Source organism: Dreissena polymorpha, chromosome 1 (assembly GCF_020536995.1).
Source record: "Dreissena polymorpha isolate Duluth1 chromosome 1, UMN_Dpol_1.0, whole genome shotgun sequence".
Lineage (NCBI taxonomy): Eukaryota > Metazoa > Mollusca > Bivalvia > Myida > Dreissenidae > Dreissena > Dreissena polymorpha.
The window spans coordinates 183,733,438-183,750,940 of record NC_068355.1 but is presented as its reverse complement, the minus strand read 5'-3'; the positions used below and the strand labels follow the sequence as shown (position 1 = coordinate 183,750,940).

The 17,503-nt window shown below is 37.0% G+C and overlaps 1 protein-coding gene and 1 long non-coding RNA gene across 13 annotated transcripts in view; one reads left to right on the top strand and one right to left on the bottom strand.

Moving 5' to 3' along the window:
- On the bottom strand, window positions 1-5,712 carry LOC127864214 (uncharacterized). Its single transcript, XR_008041582.1, has 5 exons — window positions 4,132-5,712; window positions 2,815-2,835; window positions 1,713-1,739; window positions 466-512; window positions 1-92 (listed from the first exon to the last, which is right to left on the bottom strand). It is a non-coding gene; the product is annotated as an uncharacterized LOC127864214 (long non-coding RNA).
- An 11,718-nt stretch (window positions 5,713-17,430) lies between these two features.
- Window positions 17,431-17,503, top strand: part of LOC127864178 (uncharacterized) — a 677,094-nt gene continuing 677,021 nt past the window's right edge. For 11 of the 12 annotated variants that reach the window (XM_052403854.1, XM_052403852.1, XM_052403853.1 and 8 more), the window contains exon 1: window positions 17,431-17,496. The gene's annotated coding sequence lies outside the window, so the exon portion shown is untranslated. The remainder of the gene's footprint in view (window positions 17,497-17,503) is intronic. The other variant, XM_052403858.1, reaches the window with a different exon arrangement.

The window sequence follows — 17,503 nt, the reverse complement described above, 5'->3', positions numbered from 1 at the left end:
CGACTGGAGTTTCTTTGCTGGCTTGCCGCTTTTGCTGTTCTTTTTAATTCTTCAACTTCTCGAAATTCGTCACCGTGTCAAAATAGCTTTGTCTAGGAAAAATTGAACCAATAACATGTAAAGTAATGGCCTGCTTTCAAGCAAATTTGAAATAACTGACTCTACTAGTCTTTCCTATCATATTCAACATCCCATCTTCAATTTCTCTGAAAGCGCCACTGCGACAAAAAATCTAAGCAATAACGTGTCAAAATACCTCTGTTTGCGACGAAAAATCTAAACAATAACGTGTCTTAAAAAAGCCTTTCATTAAATTAAATGGACATTACCATAATAATCGTCCTGTTCAATGCGTATCTTGGCTTGACTACTGGAATGAAAGTTTATGTCAAATCAGGTAATACGTGATGCAATGCCGCGTACGTGCGTCAACAATTTTAAGTGAGCAAACTGGACGGTTCTTACTTGATATTTGCCTCCTCTGTCTCGTCAACAGAAAGTTCGATCTCCGCCTGGGAAATTAAAAATAAACAATACATACAAAACACCACGAATTTGTAAAGATTCGTTTAAAAGTTTGTGTGAAGATTTATGTGAAGAATCGTGAGCCATTTGTGTGAAGACTTTTTTGAAGATTCGTGTGAAGAGTTGTTTGAAGATCGGTGTAAAAGTCTGTGAAAAGATTTGTGTGAAAGTCTGTGTGTAGATTTAATATTCAACTATGGCATTTTCCCCGTTTATATTGAACAGTGTTGAACGTGGTTTTAATAAGGCAAAACAATAAAACACAAAACATAAATACAAATATTTTCGTTAACATCACCATAAATATGATGGACGATATATTCTTTTTTTTCCCTATACAAAATGAGTGTTCACATTTATAAGCAATTCAGTGATAGAAATAAAAAATGAGGATCAGAAATAATTCGGATCCTTGATGCTCAGACAACATAAAATGAATTACAAGAACATAATATACTCTGTTAAAAGGGGGTTTAATGCATGTGCGTGAAGTGTCGTCCTAGATTAGCCTGCAAGGACTGCACAGGCTTATCTGGAACGACACTTAACGCACAGGCATTAAACTCCCTTTCAGGCTTATCTGGAACGACACTTAACGCACAGGCATTAAACTCCCTTTCAGGCTTATCTGGAACGACACTTAACGCACAGGCATTAAACTCCCTTTCAGGCTTATCTGGAACGACACTTAACGCACAGGCATTAAACTCCATTTCAGGCTTATCCGGAACGACACTTAACGCTCAGGCATTAAACTCCCTTTCAGGCTTATCTGGAACGACACTTAACGCACAGGCATTAAACTCCCTTTCAGGCTTATCCGGAACGACACTTAACGCACAGGCATTAAACTCCCTTTCAGGCTTATCTGGAACGACACTTAACGCTCAGGCATTAAACTCCCTTTCAGGCTTATCTGGAACGACACTTAACGCACAGGCATGAAACTCCCTTTCAGGCTTATCTGGAACGACACTTAACGCACAGGCATTAAACTCCCTTTCAGGCTAATCTGGAACGACACTTAACGCACAGGCATTAAACTCCCTTTTTACAGAGCGAGACTCATATTTCATATTTTGAAATATTAATACATGTCAAGAAATAAGCATTCCGTTTTCCAAACAAATGTCTTTAAAAAAAAACAGTAAACATATTAAATATAACGCATACGTTGTTTTACTCACCAAATCCAAGTGGTCCAGTGTAAACCACTGCAAAATATAACGCGTTTTTACAATGCAATTTTTAAAGAGAATGTAAGAAATAAAGTAATTTGGTAAAGTATTTAATTAAAGTAATCTGCCAAACAATGTTGTCGACCGAACGTTGTTATTTATAACCATGCATTGCCCATTATGGACTTCTTTTAAAGTACATTAAAGGGGCCTTTTCACAGATTTTGGCATTTTTTTAACTTATTCATTAAATGCTTTATATTGATAAATGTAAACATTGGATCATAAAAGCTCCAGTAAAAAATCAGGAAAAAAATTAAAAAAAGGAAAAGAACATTGCCCCGAGCAGGTTTCGAACCAGTGACCCCTGGAGTCCTGCCAGAGTCCTGAAGTAAAAACGCTTTAGCCTACTGAGCTATTCCGCCGAGTACACATACATGACGTATTTTATACCTTATATAAGCAATCTTCGTAGTTTCACAAAATTTAACGACAAAAACAGAACTCTCCAAATTATTCAATCGTTTCGCGTTGCAACGCTTTATAATTTTTAGGTTTTAAAATCGTCAAAAGATGCATATAATGGCTATATTAGAGCATGGTTAATGTTCAGTATTACTGTTTCCTCACAAATATCATAACTAAAACGAAAACTTACGAATCTGAAACAACTTTTTTCAATTTTGTCAATTTACCAAAGCGTGAAAAGATCCCTTTAAGACGTGATGGCGCTTTCATGTCTTCTGCTAATACTCATTTATATTTTACGCTCGATAAAAGACGAAACCCACCAAAATGGCATCACATGACAAATTGGTTGATTGTTTGAAATTTAAAAATTCCGCTTGATATGACAGATCTATTGTGTATGTGTTTGTTGTAAATCAACATGGTATCTATTAACTGAAAATATTGAAAGTACTTCGACAAACCCGGTATAAATGCTATCGAAAATCTCATAAGCACTTTACATATTTCTTCAGTACTAATATGCCGATAACAAATGTCAGTTTATGTATCAAACTACAAGTCGCATATGTAAATAATAAGAAATGTCTTTAAGCGCTAATAAAATGTTCTATGCAATAGAGCGAAAAAAACCTCTACATACATCAGCGAGCTGTAACAGCATCTGGAATGACACAAGCAAACAACTATAAATATATAGATACACATTTGTATCTCACACGATATGATCTCACACGATTTGTCATTTTATGCTATAATTTATTGAAACAAAGTTAAGGAACGGAATGAGTATTTCCGGACGCATGTATAACATGCATATGTAGGAACACAGATTTGCGTTGTTAAACGTGCAAAACAAAAAAAAAGAGACTTCCTTAAAACAAAAAATGCAAACACATACTTAACACACATGAATCTAGTCCCGTTTTCACAGAGCTAGACACAATTATTTGTATTTATATGTACTTGTCATGCTCTTTCTTTCTTTTGTTCGTTCGTTCTTTCTTTTTCTTTTTTTTAAATGAAAATAAACAGCATCCACATAATGACCATCCTCGCTGTAGCCGAATGCTGCCTTTGGCATAATGCTAATTATATATATTTTACTGCGTCATACTGGAAATGGCACTTTCATGATGTTGGCTTAACTCTAAACCCAATCCGTGTAAATGTACTTTGTTGTCGATAATATGAGCCGCGTTCTGAGAAAACGGGGCTTAATGCATGTGCGTAAAGTGTCGTCCCAGATTAGCCTGTGTAGTCCGCACAGGCTAATAAGGGACGACACTTTCCGCTTTTATGACTTTTTGATTAAATGAAGTCTCTTGTTAGCAAAAATCCAATTTAGGCGGACTAAATTGCGGACTGCACAGGCTAATCTGGGACGACACTTTACGCATATGCATTTTTCCCAGTTTTCACAGAACAAGACACATATGTTAAATTTGAATAATATATGCATATACAATAAAAATTAATTAAACTAAATCAAGACTGTATATGTACGGGTGAATGTATGATTTGCATATTACGATCATATTTATGAACTTCGTGCATACGGACGCAATACGAAATGCGCATTAACAAAGTAACTACAGATGCAGGTACGAAATGCAATTGTACGAGCGAAATACATTTGCGAAATAGATATGCACGGATGCAGGTATAGAAGGCATTTCTCCGCACAGGCTTATCAGAGACGACACTTTCCGCTTTCATGAATTTTTTCGTTTACATTGGGTACCTTCTATATGAAAATACATTATGAGCGGAAAGTGTCGTCCCTGATAACCTGTGCGGACAAACAAAAAATTCCATAAAGGCGGATGTTGTCATCCCGAAAAGGCCTGTGCGGACAGCACAGGCTTATCTGAGATGACGCTTTACTCACATACTTAAGACCCGTTTTCCGAAAGCGCAGCTCACATATATGTGAACGATACTCGGATTCTCGGCTTACCTCGTCTCTGTCCCTGAACGCTGCGTTCACCTGCTCACTCATGTGTTTGTACTGATCCATCACAGTCGCGAGTGCATGTCGTTCCTGGGGTAGTACGAAATACAAATACGTGGGAAGTACGAAATCAATCTTAAACAAGATATGTGTTTGTCAGAAACACTATGTCCCCTTTGCGCCGCTTTGAAGCTATATATTTGACCTTTGACCTTGAAAGATGACCTTGACCTTTCAGCTCTTATTATGAGTTTATTTCATCACCATCGAAATCTATCATTTGTTTATATTTGATTAACACACAGTTTTCTTTCGACGCATTCAAATCCCAATTTCACAGCCGCGTCATGCGAAAATGGGTCGGTTTGGCTAGCATTTAGATGCCAAGATTATGACCATTTCAATTTGGAAAAATACAATACTTGCATAAACAACTGAAAAGTATCCACATCTTCTTCTCATACGGTGTGTGTTAATCCCAATCATCCAATTACTGAGTCTAACTACTGATTGTATAATGGTACACAAGTATTGTTAACGCACGTTCATACAGATTGTGATTTGTATTTATAAATTTTAACCCATTTATGCCCAGTGGACTCTTCCATCCTTCAAAATTGGATCAATTTATTTCTAAAATTAGGGATAGCTAGTATAATGGTAGCAAAATAATTGGGATGGTCTACGCTGTTTGCCAAGGCCTTTTTTCTAGACGCTAGGCACAAATGGGTTAAATAAATATATGTATTCATAAAAAAGGTTCGCGCGTTTCAAACAATATTTAAATCAGTATTATTCCTTTAACTGTACACTTTCCTCATATTCTGCAGACGCTGTACACTTTCCTCATATTTTGCAGACGCTTAACTTTTTCCTCATATTTTACAGACGCTTTACACTTTCCTCATATTTTGCAGACGCTGTACACTTTTTTTCATATTTTGCAGACGCTGTGCACTTTTCTCATATTTTGTAGACGCTGTACACTTTCCTCATATTTTACAGACGCTTTACACTTTCCTCATATTTTGCAGACGCTGTACACTTTTTTTCATATTTTGCAGACGCTGTACACTTTCCTCATATTTTACAAACGCTGTACACTTTCCTCATATTTTGCAGACGCTGTACACTTTCCTCATATTTTACAGACGCTGTACACTTTCCTCATATTTTACAGACGCTTTACACTTTCCTCATATTTTGCAGACGCTGTACACTTTCCTCATATTTTGCAGACGCTTAACACTTTCCTCATATTTTACAGACGCTTTACACTTTCCCCATATTTTGCAGACGCTGTACACTTTTTTTCATATTTTGCAGACGCTGTGCACTTTCCTCATATTTTGTAGACGCTGTACACTTTAATCATATTTTACAGACGCTTTACACTTTCCTCATATTTTGCAGACGCTGTACACTTTTATTCATATTTTGCAGTCGCTGTACACTTTCCTCATATTTTACAAACGCTGTACACTTTCCTCATATTTTGCAGACGCTGTACACTTTCCTCATATTTTACAGACGCTGAACACTTTCCTCATATTTTACAGACGCTGTACACTTTCCTCATATTTTACAGACGCTGAACACTTTTTTCATATTTTGCAGACGCTGTTAAAGATCGATGAAGAAAACTGTTATTTTTCTAGTAACAGACAAGTATTCGTTCAAGATGTTGAAGGTTTTTCTTTGTAAGGCAGTAGCTAGCGTTTACCAATTTAGACTTCAAATTAACCTATATTGTTGGCAGTTTTCAACAAGAAATACTGAGCGCACTGCGTATATATGCAATTCGTTTTTTAATTGTTCATTTTTTTCAACTGAATTGTGTATAAAAAAAGTGTGTTAAATATTACCAATTGTTTGAAGAAGGAAATTCAATACTGCGTACAATGCGGATATTCATTCTGTGACAATACTTAATTTCATCAAGTGCATAAATGTGGTTGATCTGTCCTTAACTTAATTGCAGTTGCTTTGGGAAAAGGGATTACGTGAAAAATATTTCCACGCAGCTTAAACTTTTAAATCTTTTAAATCGCGGATTGATGCACGTTCACAATCATTTGGTTAAAAGTCTAAGCCTTAACTATCACTTTATATTTTTACAATAACATATAGTTAAAATGAACCGAATGAATCCCCGTAAATTCAAATTGACCCAGATACCTATGATTTTTTTTGGTAGGCCGATCGGTTCACTACTTTACAAAATAAAGGTTCAAATACCTTCCTTAACCTGTTTATGCGAAGTGGACTCTCCCATACTTCTAAATTGGGTCAATTTATTTTATTAAATAAAGGATGTCTAGTATATTTATTTTTATATTAAGAATATTTCTTACAGAAATTCCTTTAAGCAAATAGCGCAGACCCTGATGAGGCGCCGCATCATGCGGCGTCTCATCTGTGTTTACGCTGTTTGCCAATTCCTTTTTCTAAACGCTAGGCATAAATGGGTTAAAGAAATAAATTACACGATGGGATAGGTTCTGTTTAAAACTGTTGAACTTTAACTTTATAGCAGTTAACACATACATAAGACGCAATCCATTTGTAAGTGTTTGCTTTTGAAAGGCACCAAGGCAACTGCTATTTCCGAGTGCTGGATCATCATCGGCAGATGCAGTGTTGTATTCTTTAAAGGGACAAATTGTGTTTTGCAGCTTGATGCAGATTCTGATGATCTTATTTCTTTTCATTAATTTTTTTTACAAGCAATGTCGAGTTAAACAAACATTTTCTTCATGCCAAATATGCTATATTTCGCACAATATTTATTTGATCTTTTGTGTGTGACGAGTAGCATTTGCACACCAAGACGTGAACTGATCCCCTGTATGTCTGGTATTTGTTTTAAATGAAAAACAGGTACCAATTAAATATATCAAGCCGTTAGACTAAATGTTTCCAACAAATTCTGAAATCGTATATATCTGAGCAAAACTAAATGCACACCATGTGCTCGCTTTTTATATTGTGTTGTTTTAATAAAGCACAGGCAGTTAGGCAAGAACCACGAAATGCATGTAAATAAACGCGCACTGTACCACAGGTACTTGAATATATATTTTTGGTCCTTATATATATTATTTAATAATAAAAATATCATTATTTCTATATAATAAAATCTTTTATTATTATATATATATATATATATATATATATATATATATATATATATATATATATATATATACCAATATATAGTGCCAGTTACGCGGTCTCGGTAGTTTTCAGACTGTACTTACGAGGTCAATATAAAAAACGGGGTCTATATACAACCCCGCATTCTAGGCTCCTTTAATTACTATGAGGGGGGTGTAGGGGAGGTAATGCAATCAAATCTCACAATAAGGTCTTAAATCGAAAACCACAATCAGGTCTGAAATTGAAATTGTATATACCTCGCAAATAAGTTCGCTATATATTTCCTTGTATAAGACGTTAAATAAATGACGTATTTATATACAATAATAATAGTAGGTACCCCTATATACCTTAATTCGTGTTTATATCGGATAAAAAGGGTATGGAGATACATGTATTTAAAGTGGGAACCCCATAACCTATTTCTAAATCAGAGACCCCGTAACTGGCCATATGTGTGAATATATATATATATATATATATATATATATATATATATATATATATATAAGGACCCATTTTGTTCAAGTACCTGTGCACAGTACTAATAAGCGAGACATTTTATAGACCAAAACAAAATATACCAATGAGTGAGAAGGACCCGACATGAACCTATTTGCACTGCCGTTTTAAGGTTTTGAAGCATTAATCTATTCAATGACATAATCTACGTTCATGGTCATACTAAAGATAAAGTTTGTCTTACATTGTTAACCCAGTTGCACAGATAGAGTGCATTTCAAAGATAATGAGGTCCTTCCGCGCATGAGGCTGCACTATATGTGGACCTGGAGATAGACCCAGCACTCATACTTTATAAACTTAATAGACTCACGAAAGCCGGGACGAATGATTTATTTAAGCTGTCATTCCCAGTGGTCACTGAAAGATCTTCAATTTTGGTGTTATTTATTTATTTATTTTTTTTTTGGGGGGGGGGGGTAAAGGGGGGGGGACTGGTGTGCCCGGAGGAAACCCAACCTGACTGGCACTGGGACAACCAACCAAACTCATTTGCTTCCTGGAGAGCGAATTAAACATGATTGCCGATTTTGTTTTAAGAGATAAACAACGCAACCATTAACTGGTTGTGATTTAAGACCTGTTCGGCGCAATCAGAATAGGTTGAATTGCACTAATTAAATTACCCACATTGGTCCCATTATAAACCACAGTCTAAATTATATGGCCACCTAACTTCTAAGAAATTAAAATTCGTTCAAAGGCAAGAACCATCGGAAAAACAAAGTTTCCGAAGTGGAATTAAACAAAAGCCCTGTACTTCGTTAAACGCACCCTTAACGTACACCATTTAAACGGACAGGGACCAGCCCTTGCGGCCAAAAGGAGGTCTAATCAGAGAGCTGCGAAGGCCATGAAATTAAACAGGAAAAGCAACATGTCTAGAGCAAGATTACCGAAGCCCCGTCTACTGAAAAGGTGCAAAGGCCAAGGAAGTTGGCTGAGGGCGTCTACGTACAGGGGAAAGTGAATGGTCATTCGATAACGTTTACTGCGGATACAGGTGCTTCGGGTACCATCATATCGAGGAGGGCATTCAATCAGTTGTCGACCGCGTTGCGACCGCAATTTGACCGTTCAGCCCGACTTGTTGGTGCAAATGGTGCACTAATTAAGGACGCAGGCGAAGCGACCATGGATCACGAACTTGGCCCACTGATGCTGGCTGAGAAGGTTATCATAGCAGATATAGAAGACGAAGTGCTGCTGGGGTACGACATTCTAAAGGGTAGAGATGGAGTACCAGCAGATATCTTGTTGAACAGCAACAAGATTCTTCTAGATGGGCTGGAGATATCTCTTTTCCAGGTTGGCAAATCAAATAGGGCTAGACGCGTGACCGTAGCAAAGGACATGACACTCCCTGGTTTGGCTGAAGCAGTTGTGAGCGTGTTTGAAGAGCGCTTCATAGAAGATGACGATGAAATCAACTCTAACTTTCTAGTTGAACCTTCCCAACAATTCCAAGACAGGTATGCTCTTCGAATGGCAGCAACGTTGGTCGATGTGAACAAATCACCAACATGTAGGGTAAGGATATTAAATCCTTTTGCTACAGAAGTCACGCTTAGACAAGACAACGAAATCGGTAGAACAGAGAGAATAGAGCGTATTGTAAGCGTAATCGCCACAGAAGAATGCGCTGAAGACAAAGGAAACCATGAAGCTATGAGTCAAAATAGGCCCAGATTCTGTAAAGACACAGCCTCTTGAATTCACGCCAGTGGCATCACCAAAAGTGTTACCGGAACACCAGAACGACCTCTTTGAGCGTGCCCGTTTGAGAAAAAATCAATAAGAAAGCCAACAAATTGAAATCTGCTTATCAAGTACGGTGACACATTTTCAAAAGACGACTGGGACTTAGGTCTGACCCATCTGGCCGAACACAGCATCAACACTGGTGACGCGGCACCTGTGAGACAGAGGCCAAGAAGAGTCCCACTATCTTATGCAGACGCCGAAAAGCAAGCTATAGATGACCTGTTGCAGAAAGGTGTTATACGAGAGATCACATCTCCGAGGGTAAGTCCGATCGTTTTGGTGAAGAAAATGAACGGATCCGTTCGACCATGCGTGGATTACAAAAGATTGAATGCTCTGGTCAAGCAAGACGGTTTCCCAATGCCAAGGGTGCAGGACTGCTTGGTTGCATTTGCAGGCTCAAAATACTTCAGCAGTTTTGACCTTACGTCGGGTTATTTTCAGATTCCTCTAAAGGAATCAGATATATCCAAAAGTGCTTTTGTTTGCAAGTTTGGGCAATATGAGATGACCCGTATGCCATTTGGGCTCAATAATGCTGCGAGCACTTTTCAGAGGACGATGGAGTTGGCGCTTCAAGGCCTGCAGGGGTCGACATATCTTGTCTACATCGACGATATTATCATATACCATGCTGATATTGAAGGTCATATTAGCAGAGTCGATGAGGTGCTGAGTCGGTTGCGGTCAGCTGGATTTAAGTTGTAACCGGACAAGTGTCACTTGCTACTAACCATGGTACGGTTTTTAGGTCATGGCGTATCAGAAGATTCAAGGTGGACATCAGATCGTCAAGCGAACAAAGGCAAACATCGCAAAAATTTATTATTGGTATGACCTGAAAACAGACGTGAAGGTGTACGTCCAGCAGTGCGATGTTTGCGAAGCAAACAAAAAAAAACAACGCCAACCTCGCGCTCCAATGGGTCACCTAAAGTCAGGAGCTCCGTGGGACCTTCTATGCATTGATTTCATGGGTCCTCTACCCGAAACACCCAAAAGGCAACAGATTCGTCCTGGTGTTGAGTGACCACTTCTCAAAGTATGTAGAGGTCATTCCAGTGGTAGATCAAACAGCTGAAACCTGTGCAAATGCAGTTGTAGAGCACTTCATTGCACGATGGGGTTCTCCACTGAAGATACATAGCGATCAAGGTGCCGCATTCGAGTCTTACCTTTTCAAGGAACTGTGCAGACGACTACAAATGACACAGTCCAGGACGCGTGCACAGAAACCGAAGGGCAATGGGCAGGTAGAACGGTTTAACCGCACACTTATTAAAATGGTAAAGTCCTTCCTGGCGGGTGAACAAACAAGCTGGGATCTACACCTAGGCAGTTTGGCGGGTGCGTACCGAGCAACATCGCATGAAGCGACTGGTTTCTCCCCCAATATGATGGTAACTGGACGTGAAGTTCGACTCCTAGCAGACATCATATATGCTGATCCATCTTCTAGAGGTTCCACCGAGATGAGAAATATCATCACCATGCAACAGGCCGGATATGCGGGACAACTACGGGAAAGGTTGATCCGCGTACACCAGATAGCGATGGAACACCTTAAACAAAGGGCAAAACGCAGTAAAGTTCATTTTGACCAAAAAACTTCGTTAATAGACTACAAGGTGGGCGACCCTGTATGGTGTCTTAATGAGGGCCGTAAATTTGGGTTATGTCCGAAACTCGAAAATATATACGAGGGGCCCATGCTCATTCAACAAAAAAAATCAACAGTAAACTTTGTATTGCAAACTGACCGAAAGTGCCATACTAAAATGGTAATCACGATGAACTGAAACCGTACAGGGGCAAACACATTTCTAAATGGTTTATCTCTGCGAAACAGAAACTTAAGAAACACATAAGCGAATAACTAATATGTGAGCCAATACCTTATTAATAATCAAAGACTTAGGATCTTGCGCGAAAAAAAAAAGTTGCGTAAAAAAAGAAAAGAAAATCAAAGTGCATAAATATTTTGGTGGGGGGGTATTAAAAAAAAAGGATTATTTAAAGTATAATCTAGCATTTAGTGGCGCAAAAGAACAATGACGCTCCTCAAGTTAATTAAGTTTAAGTAATAATAAAGTGTTACGTCACTACTGGGTGTTTATTTTAGAAAATGTTGCGAGCTGTAGACGATCGTCATAAGAAGTATAAATTTCGTGGAAAACCTGACAGAAAGTCTAGAGTGGTAGGCCATGTTTTAAAATACCATGTGTCGATGGACAGAGTACCATTCTCTTGCAGTTTATGCAATTTCCGCTGCCTTGAGCAACACGAACTTAAGGACCATGTACGTAAGTACAGGAGGCATATCGATGAGGCAAGTAAACTTGGTATGACCAATACGACAGTGCTCCTAAATCAAGCGGAACGGCCGATGGACATCGACAATTATGTAGAAGCCATAGAGGACACAGTGCAACCCCAAGATCCTGTGTTGCCACTAAGCAGCATTGAAAAGGGCTCTGCGTCAAAATTGGAACGACCGGACCAGGAGCAAACGAAACGCATGACTTGAATATCCATACGTTCGTTTCAATGGGCGGCTCTCTAACATCTTCTGCTCTATCCATCGAGCCAGGATGTTTGACTGACCCTCCAATTGGTCAGTACGATGCACCAACGCCCCTGTTAGACGAGCACGACGAGGAGGAGGAGGAGTTCAACGTCTGGCTGGGATCTTTGACCGCCCCTGATGATCAGGAAACGGTTACTTATGCGGAACCTAATCAGCAGGTTGTACCAACACTGTTTTCTGTTGAACAGCGGGATTGGATGAGCCCCATGCCACGGGTAATAACATCAGAACAGCCAGTGGTGCTTTCCACTACGATGACAACTTCACAGGTGCCGACGGCTGTAATCCAGGATCCGATCACGGAGGCAATAAGGCAGTCAACAATACTGATGGAAAACACAATTAGGGAGGGGCATTCTACAATACTGAGTGTCATCAATGCAAATCACAAGGACATGCTTAATGTGCTTAAGGAGATTCGGGAAGCACTGCAGAAAAAAAACTTATACCTAAATTAAAAACACTAACTGTGTCATATTTCATTTACTGTGTTAATGTTGTTTTACAACGGCACTAACTAATGTGACGGTGACAGTTGTTTACTAGTGTTCATGTTTTTAAACTATAGGTAATGTTTGTATTTAACTTTAAATTTTATTCAAATGTGTATTGGCTACAGGAGTTTAGCCAAATTGTGTGTGTGTGTGGGGGGGGTAATGATATGCACTGGGGTTTTAATCTAATGTTTAACCTTTCCTGTAAATACTTGTTCTAGATTCATTCACTCCAATAGTCAGTGCGTTTTGACACACATAATAAGCAGAATATGTAAATGAATCTGACTATTAACAGATCCCATAACATATAAATCAAACCATGTTTGCTACTTGCCATTTTAACCAGGAATGTGGACATTGTTCTTTCTTATTTAGGTTGACTCATAGAGTGTCTGTTCCGAGACGCACTTTTACTCAAGTTATTTATATTCTAAGCTAATTGTTCATAAATAAAAGCACTGTATTGGGTTAATGAACACATATTTTTTATAAATCCATAGGTATTGCACAATTATCTTCGTTAGTCTGATTGTTATTCACATTTTTCACTAGAAATCGTCATGTCATTTCTCCATTGTCCGCCATCTTGGAATGCTGACTTATGGGTAATTCTTGCACACTGCTGTGTTTAAGAAATAATATTTTTCTATCATGGTTTGTTGTCGAATAACCCACAGTAAGGAGTATAGATGCGTAGGAATTAAATCCGCACGAGTGATTTGATAACACGCATCTATACAACTTACTTTGGGTTATTCGACAAAAAACCATCATAGAAAAATATTATTTCAATTCTTACACAATTCTGATCGATTTGGTTCAAGCTTTAGGACGTGAACTATATTTTTCAATACTCCGCCCTTCTTAGTACAAAGTTTACTATTTAGTGACGTCATTGACTTGTACAAACATATGACGTCGTTTTCATTCATAAATATTTTGCAAATGACGTCACTTTCATTGAAAACAACAATCGTAGAAACTTAATTACGTCACGTGTATTGATGCTACTGAAAAGCAGACATGCTATAAATGTTTTCTGAATTACGTTTCCTAACAAATAACATTCTTTGTAGGCGTGGTTATGCCACTTATCACCAAATATACAATTTGTTGTTTCATTACATTTATATACATGCTATATTTGTTACATTTCTTTTAGAGCAGGTGTTAGCACGTGCATTTTACTGCAATATTTTCTTTATTTATTCGGAACTATTTTCGAAACATTAAGCTCCGCCCATAAGTTATTGCAGAATAACCCACACTTGATTTCCTTTTTTGTCTATAGAAAACAAGTTGCGTGCCGTGTTAGAATTACATTTTTATCGCAAGACCTATTTTTAGGCATAAGGTAAGAAATCTACGCTATTATTAGCATGTAAAGGAAATTTATTAGTTCATATAATCTGTTTTAAATTGGTTTGTCATTTAAAGTCCATTTTATAATTCATAAGTGTTAAGCGTGCGAGCGTTTCATAATTGGTCACGACAGTTATTGTGACCCGCTTTTGGTCACACAGTGACCAATATTTGGTCACAGTGACCAATTTCTGGTCACAAGTGGAATGCCGCGGCTATATAAAGTGACCAAATTTTGGTAACAGGGTTCATTCTTGTTATAATCTTTAAAGGGGTAACATCTATCAAATTTTCCTCTAAAAAAGTAAGCTTAACATTATCAGTAGTAACTTTCGTATTGAACCATTGAATTTTGAGACATAAGTTATAGCTCCATACTAAGTTCTTTTAAATATGAAGTAATTGAAGTATTAAATCTAACTTTAACTACCGTATTACGTTTAGAGGAGCATCATTGAACTTTTGACATCCATTGTTTTCTATTATTTGATTACGCCACTTTGTCAAGACTGTTAAATCCGATGAATATAAAGTTTTATTGAATGTATCGGAAGTAAGCATTTTGTTTATCAGTACACAGTTATAACTGTTTTTGTGAATAAACCCGTTGAACATTTCGTATCGGAATTGCGTTGTGAATTTATAGTACCACGGAACGCAACAATACTACAAAAACGAAAGAAGAGATATATGAAATGTCTTAATCAAAACTTAATTAATTCATTGCGGAAGTTATTTGTGGATGCGGTGCCGTTTGATAAAAAATACACGGGTGACTAGAATCCGATTCTTGTCATTCGGGGATGACTAGAATCCGATTCATGTCACCCTGTGGTGACATAAACTTGATAAAGCCGATTCTAGTCACCCGTCGGCTTGAAGTCACCGCAGGGTGACATGAATCGGTTTTTAGTCACCCCCGGTTGACTTGTGGGCCTTTCAAGGTCGACAATGACACAATGAGCTCTAATTACATACATTTAATAACTGATACATGGGTTTCGCTGTTTTGATATATTCTGTCCTAAAATTTTGATACCTCACTGTCAATGGAAAACATCGTTTGTGTACATCATTGATTGGTTGTGAAATCATCATTTTTTTTCTCTTTTTTTACCAGTAAACAATCTAGTTTATATCAATGTGGTGCGTTGGCATTATTATTTATCCGCAGTGAACACTTTGTGTGATATATTATACATATGCCATTATTATTTGTGACCGGTCGACTTTCTCGTTTCTTGTTTAGTGGTTTTATAACCCGTACTTATTATTTGAACATGATATTTTTGTGAGTGTGGTCACATGATCAAATCGGAGAGAAAAGCTGGCAGCCATTTGTCTGTTATCTAAAAAAACGAGTTCAAGTTCACTCTAGTGGTCAGTATTGGTTCTTGTGTTTGTATTTAATTGTATTGTTGTGACTTTGCTCCCGATCCGTACCGAGTCGAAAGAAGACGGGACGTAGATCAGACCGATTTAGGTCCAGAAAGGCCGAAAACCAAAAAGGCCGCATGCCAAAAAGGCCGAATACCAAAAAGGCTCCAAAGCGTACCAAAAAGGCCAAAAAATGAACCAAAACGGCCTTAAAGCAATTATTGTTATTTAAGGTTTCAAATTGTGTTTACAAACAAATACACATAAATCAATATGAAATAAGTCATAGAACATTTATGAAGTTTATTATTTTCTTTATTTGTTGTTTATGTTTAAATATGCATTTACGATACAGACAATGTACAAGCAGTCACACAATTTACATAACAAAATATACTGTAACAAGCAAACATTTACAGACGATATACAGTCACACTGACAAAATACAACATAACAACATAATAATATTGTTAAACATGTCAAATATACATGTGCATTACTCCAGCACAACACTGTACACTTGACAGACCTTGGCCAGGAACTCGGAGGTGGTGCATTGTTTCGCCTCATACTTTTCACATAAATTAGAGATCGAAAGCGGTCGTTATAATAAGATACTACGCAAAAATAGAAATGTAAGTTTTGCAACGGACACGCCATAGAAAACGAGTATCCCTTTTTACTTGTTTGTCCTCTATATAGAGAAATTAGAAAGGAACATTTAAAACCATATTTTCAAAGGTGGACAACGTTAATAAACAAAGTTGACATTCTAATGCAGTCGGCTAATAAAAAAGACATTATAAACTTTGCTAAATACATTTTTAATGCTAATGAAATGCGTAATAATATAGACAATCAGTTATAATTTTTAATAATATCACATAGAATAAAGCATGTTTATTTGTTTCGGTTTAAGTCTTCCGAATTTAATGTAGCTAGTTATATATCGTTAAAAGTTAGGAAAATATTTTAAAATGCGCAGGTAATTATCAATAGGTGCCAATAAGTGTCATTTTACACCATATGTGGGCGTTCTACTAATCTGTTATCAAAACAGATGCCGCAAACTGTGAATGACCATTGACACTTGGATACCCGATCTGATTAGCGAGTTTTTTTGTACATGCAAATTCTTTCCACTTCTTATATTTTTAACATTGCAAAAAAGTTTAAGAGGAAATTAATAATATATAACAAAATATTATATACTTAATAGTATATGTTACAAATATTAAGTATTTGTCTTTCAGCAGTCACTAATCCATATGCGTATATTTTATTTTATTTATTTTATTGTTTTACATAGTAATTATAAATAACGTTGTTCACATATATTGTGTGCGTTACTTTTTTGACGACATTTAATGTTATACGATTGGAGGCCATACCACAACACTCACACAATGTCGACACACAATAAATTAACACTCATGAAGAAATACGTATAATTTACACGATTTATAAAAACTCTATATTTCAAGCGCCAAATAAAGTCCGGTATATTTTCCAATATAATGAGTAAAAAAAGCAACTCCTACAGACAACTTTGAACAACGACGTGCTATATATTTCTCAATAATTCTGGATCTTATATATATTTGGCCGCCACGTAAGTTTACAACACCCTCATTACTCATTTGTTACACTTTTAGATGCAAACAGAAAGTTCAGAGAAAAATATAATTTTCTTAAACGGATATTTCCTACGTGCTAATTAGCGATAATTATGCCGACTTTGATTACAAAATTAATTGCTTTTAATTAAAAAACTTAAACATCTATTAGAGCTACTCAAGGAAAAATATTGTGACTAATGAACAATTCATACTGTATGCGATAATTAGCGATAGTTTTGCCAACTTTGATTATAAAATTAACGGCTTTGAAGTAGACTAATAAAAATGTTATGACTATTAAATATATATGATAATTATATGCAGCATAACTATTCAATGATAATAAAAAATATTCTTAGGCCTTTTTGGTATACCATGAGGCCTTTTTTGGTTCACTTTTGCAGTGGTGCGGGTTTTAGTGCGTACCGGTAGTGACGTTTGACGAAGCGGGTTCAACTCTGGCATTCGAGGGACTGAGACGAAGGTAGAAA